Source organism: Purpureocillium lilacinum (assembly GCF_023168085.1).
Source record: "Purpureocillium lilacinum CBS 284.36 DNA, scaffold_1, whole genome shotgun sequence".
In the NCBI taxonomy this organism is placed as follows: domain Eukaryota; kingdom Fungi; phylum Ascomycota; class Sordariomycetes; order Hypocreales; family Ophiocordycipitaceae; genus Purpureocillium; species Purpureocillium lilacinum.
This window is the reverse complement of record NW_027072111.1, coordinates 1,112,812-1,118,811: the sequence shown is the minus strand read 5'-3', so window position 1 is coordinate 1,118,811 and position 6,000 is coordinate 1,112,812.

Genomic DNA, 6,000 nt, shown 5'->3' with positions numbered 1-6,000 from the left:
TCAAAACGCCAGCGTCGCCTCTTCGGTGTGGCCTTGCTCAAGGCTCACCTGTATCCCCGATTCTCTTCGCTCTGTACATCGCCCCGATCTACCGCCTCGGGAACTCTGATGGTCGCTTCGGCTATGCAGATGACACAGCAATGCTGCGCACCGGGCGAACGCTTGAAGAAACGACTGCTCTCGCGTCCCGAGATATGGAAGAACTTCTCGCTTGGGGTACCGCCAACGGCGTCACCTTCGACCCGGACAAAACCGAGGTGATGCATTTCTCCCGGAAGAAAATCCCCTCCCGCCCATCCGTATTCCAAGGCGGCACCGAGATTATCCCCGGAGACGCAATGCGCTGGCTCGGGCTCTGGCTCGACCGCAAGCTCTCCTTCAAATTCCACGTGGACGAATGGTCCGCCAAGGCCAGGCGAGTGGCCAATCTCCTTAAAGGCATCGCAAACACCAAGCACGGCCCTCTTCCTCGCGCCGTCCGCAGAGCAGTCAAGGCATGCGTCGAACCGACCTTATTTTACGGCGCAGAAGCGTGGTATCCCGGAGAGACGGCGCCTAGCGTTGCGAACCCGAATCGCCTCGTGTCGACGCAAATAAAGCACCTCGTGCTACGTCTGGACAAAGTCCTGAGACACGCCATCCGAGCTGCCCTTCCCGTGTGGAAGACGACCCCGATCCCAGCCATGCACCGCGAAGCTGGCACGCCGCCTGCGACCATCGCACTCGCCGCTCAGCAGGTGCGTTTCTCGGCGCGCTTGAAGTCTCTCGACGGACGACATCCCCTTGTTAAACGCGCCTCGCGGAAAACCCCTCGGGCGCCGCACACTCGGAACCCCAGCTCGACCCGTCGTGCCAAGCCAACGTTCCAATCAAGGCTACAACGCGCCGACCAACTCCTCCCGAAATGCCATCGGCCGGCGCTCCTGCCGCGCCATTACTCCGACACAGAAGCCAGCCCTCTTCAGACTGCAAACAAAGCCGAAACCGCTGTTGACTTCCTCGAATGGCTTGGAAACGCCGCCGCAGCCACGCTCATCGTCTACTCCGACGGGTCGCAACTCCCAAACGGCGCCGTGGGATTCGGCTTTACAGTACACCGGGATAAGCAATCGCTAGTCCAAGGATCGGGCCGCTTAGGCCCATCCGAAGTCTTCGACGCTGAGGCAACCGGCGCCCTAGAAGGCCTTCGGGCCGCCCTCCGCCTGGGCGACACTCGAAGCGAAGTCGTGGTCTGTACCGACAATCTTGCCGTAGCCAGCTGTCTGCGAGGCAATCCAGCCGACTCGTCGCAGGACAAGTTCACTAGGTTCCAAGAACTGGCGAGCTCGCACGGAAACGTGCACGTCCGCTGGATACCAGGACACACCAACATACCGGGCAATGAGGAGGCTGACGGCCTTGCCAAGGCAGGCTGTTTGCAGCCCGAACCGCCAGGAGCCATGCCATCGCTGGCCCACCTGCGCCGACTTGCGAGGCAGCAATCGAGAGACGCCTTCAAAGCTTGGTGGTCGACCGAAGCTCCAGAGTCATACAAGCCTCTGAACCTCGAGGCGACCACAAGCTGCCCCCCGGAGCTGGCGCTCCCCAGAGCAACGCTCCACAGTCTCCTAGCGGCGAGATCTCGCCACGGAGACTTCGCCGACTACCACGAGCGATTCAAGCATGACGACGCGCGTCTTGACTGCTCATGCGGACGACGCAAAGCACCAGAGCACCCGTTCTACTGCAGGAAAGTACCGCCACGGCTCCGGATGAGGCTGACCCCCTCACCGGCCGAAGCGATACATCATGCAGTAGGCAAGGGCTTCAAAGCCTTCGTCGAGATGACGTCGGAGAGCTCCTTCTTCCAAAGGATCTGCCCGCGCCATTAGGCGAACAACCACTCCCTTTCTTCCTTTTTGTTTTGTTTGTATGTTTTTCAATTGCTGGTCACGGTCGAGCGTAGGGCGTGGCCTCGCCCTCCACTCGGCTGAGGCCCTCCACTCCGGTCGCGAGACACAGCCGGTGAGGAAAAGCCTTCCCAGGCCCATTAGTAAGATGGGCGACGACAGCGAGATATCGCCGCATGCAACTCTACATCCCGCGGACGGGTGCGAGGCTCCGACGAAAGAGCGCCTTGAGCCGATGAGATGCTAGATGGTGTTTGTTTTGAAATGAGGACGCGTTGGCGGAAACTGCGGGGCGGCCGAAATGAGCGCCGTTGGTGCCTGAGGCAGCCACAATTCAGTGACTGCTAACCTGGACCAACGGGCAGGACCTTGGCGAAGCACAGCGGTTTGGAGCTGATGTCAATTGTAGATAGACTCTCATCAGCCTAGCACGTCCTTTGCCCCGATAGGGGCTTTAGCTTAATAGCTTCCCGGACGTTAAATAATATCACATCACATCACATCACGACGCGTCGGTGGATGGGGGCTACCCCGCGACGACAAAACGACGCGTGGGGCGGCCCACGACCAACGCTCGCGATGCGGCGAGACAGTTTGAAGAGAAGGAGCTGGCGGTGAAGCGCGTGACTCGACAAGCGACACGGGCAGTTGCGAACGACAATGGAAACGGACAGACGATTGTCGTGAGGACAGCAGCAAGCAGCGGCGGCGATGGAAAAGCGATGCTCCAGCGCGTTCTGGAGCTGCTGGACGCGTCGCGCACCGAAATGAAAGAGATGAGACAAATCATCACGGAACAGTTCGAAACCATCAAGAAACAGCAAAATTTGATTGAAGAGCTTCAGAAGCAAGGAGAAGACACGAAACGCGAGGTTCATGATGCAAGAGAGGAACTGCGCGATGCCAAGGAGCAGTTGAAGCAGGCAGTCGAGCAACTTGAAGCAATCACGACACGCGTCGCGGAGTCCCCACAGCCATCGTACGCGGATGTTGCGCGCTCCCCTCCGTCCTCGCAACCAAGCAACATCAGGACCCTTTCAACTGGCAATACAACGCCGTCTAGCTTCACAGACACCTTCTACTGCACTATCGATACCTCGCGTGTGGGAGATGGCGAAAACGACCAGGTTACGGCTGGGGCCATTCGCAGCTTGGCCGAGGAGGAGATCAGGGCCGAGCAAGGCCAGCCCAACTGGCGCTGCCGGGCCGTGATCAAGGATTCTAAGAAACCCAACCGCGTCAAGATTGCTTGCCGAGACGAAGCAGAGCAGAACATGGTGAAACGCATTGTGGAAGCCAAGCTGCCACAAGGTGCCAGAGTGCTCAGAGACGAGCTCTACCCCGTCAAGGTCGACCATGTCAACCGAACAGCCGTCTTGGACGACTCGGGCGACATCCGGCTGGGGGCTGCAGAGGCAATTGGGAAGGAAAATGACACGCAGATCGCCAAGATTGCGTGGCTGAGCAAACGCGACGTCCCGAAGGCGTATGGCTCAATGGTGGTGTATCTATCCAAGGGGTCAGACGCCCAGAGGCTTCTTTCGGAGGGCTTCTTTTACGCCGGAGGAGAGTCGGGCTATACCGGAGTCTTCGAACGTCGCCCTCGTCCCGACCAGTGCTACAACTGCCAGCAGATCGGCCACAAAGCTTTCCAGTGCAACAGGAGCCAAACTTGCGGCAAGTGTGCAAAAGAGGGACCTCACCACAACGCTTGCAGTGAGACAATCTACAAGTGCGTGTTGTGTGGTGGACCCCACGAGTCATTCAGCCGAAACTGCAGGAAGCTTTACCCATCTCCAAATGAGTAACACGCTTCGAGTGATCCAGCACAATGTGGCAAAGCAAGGCCCGATTCAGGATAGTCTGATGAACGACAGTGAAATTGAGAATGCAGCGGTGCTGGCTATTCAGGAACCGCAAGCAAGGATAGTCAAGGGTCGCCTACTGACGACTCCAATGGGGCACAGCAAGTGGACGAAGATGGTGCCCCCCACGTACGCTAAGGGGAGATGGGCGATTCGAAGCATGTTGTGGGTCAGAAACGATTTGGATGCGGAGCAGGTGCCGGTCGAGTCTCCGGACATGACTGCGGCGCTGATGCGGCTGCCGGATCGCCTGGTCTTGATATTCTCTGTCTATGTACAGGGGAGTGAAGAGCAGGCGCTTCGGGAGTCGTGTGATACACTGCGGCGGGTTATCACCGACACCAGGCGGAATGCAGGTAGAGTCGTAGATGTGGTGATTGCGGGCGACTTCAACCGCCATGACCAGCTGTGGGGAGGAGAAGATGTTGTGCCAGAGCGATACGGGGAGGCAGATCGGATCATTGCGCTGATGAACGAGTTTGCACTCAGTAGCCTGCTGCAACGGGGCACGAAGACGTGGCACAGGGGTGTGCACGAGTCGACAATTGATCTGATACTGGTGTCGGAGGACTTGGCAGGCTCGGTCATCTCCTGCAAGACCCTGGCCTCGAACCACGGATCGGACCACGAAGTCATCGACACGGTATTTGACACATCAGTCCCGGAGCGAGAGATGCCCGAGCGGCTGCTCTTCAAGAACGCGTCCTGGAACGATATCAACAGGCGAGTAGCCGCGGCCCTAGGAAAGCACCCAATCGAAGGCACGGTTCAACACCAGACGGACAGGCTCATGTCGGTAGTGTTGGAGGCGATGCATGCCCTCACACCCAAGGCGAAATCATGCCCCCATGCGAAGCGTTGGTGGACACAAGATTTGACACAGCTGCGACAAATACACACGTATTGGAGGAACCGCGCGAGGGCGTCGAGACGCGGAGGACAGATCTCGGAGCATCTCGAGCGTACGGCTCGAGGAGCTGCGAAGCAATATCATGACGCCATCCGACAACAGAAGAAGAAACACTGGAACGAATTCCTAGCGGACAATGACAATATATGGCAAGCGGCGAAATACCTCAAGTCGGGAGATGTCTCAGCGTTTGGCAAAGTCCCACACCTTCACCGGAGCGATGGCTCCAGGACTACGAACGTGAAGGAGCAAGCCGAGATACTGCTAACCACCTTCTTCCCTCCGCTACCGGAGATCATCGAGGAGGAGGGCGATAGGCCAAAGCGCGGCGCGGCAGTGCCCATGCCAGACATCACCCCGGCTGAGATTGAGCAACAGCTCTTCGCAGCAAAGTCATGGAAGGCGCCCGGCGGCGACGGACTGCCCGTTGTGGTTTGGAAGCAGCTCTGGCCCAGTGTCAAGCACCAGGTGGTTGCGCTGTTCCGTGCGTCGCTTGAACAAGGTACCCTGCCCGAGCAGTGGAGGCACGCCAAGATCATTCCCCTGAAAAAGCCAGACAAGCCCGACTATGCAGTAGCAAAGGCGTGGAGGCCGATTTCGCTGCTGTCGACACTAGGCAAAGTCCTGGAGTCGGTGGTTGCGGAGAGGATCTCTCACGCGGTCGAGACATACGGTCTGTTGCCGACGAACCACTTCGGAGCACGCAAACAACGGTCCGCTGAACAAGCCTTGATGCTGCTACAAGAACAAATCTACGCCGCCTGGCGCGGTCGGCGCATCTTGAGCTTGGTTAGCTTTGACGTGAAAGGAGCGTATAACGGAGTGTGCAAGGCCAGACTCATCCAGCGCATGAGGGCCAGAGGCCTCCCGGAGGGTTTGCTGCGATGGGTGGAGGCATTCTGCTCCAACCGCACGGCCACGTTACAGGTTAACGGGCAGTCAACAGATGCGCGGATCCTTCCACAAGCAGGCCTGCCGCAGGGCTCTCCACTGTCGCCGATTCTTTTTCTCTTCTTCAACGCTGATCTCGTGCAGCAGCAAATTGATTGCCACGGAGGCTCTGTTGCGTTTGTGGACGACTACACAGCCTGGGTTACTGGCCCGACGGCGCAGAGCAACCGTGCAGGGATCGAGGCTATCATCAATCGAGCGCTGGACTGGGAACGACGCAGTGGAGCAACGTTTGAAGCAGAAAAGACGTCCATAATCCACTTCACCCGCAAGGCATTCAAGTTCGACACTCACGCATTCGCCATCAAAGGTCAGATCGTCGAACCGAAAAGACACGTCAAAGTGTTAGGGATGATCATGGATTCCAGCCTTAAGTACAAGGAGC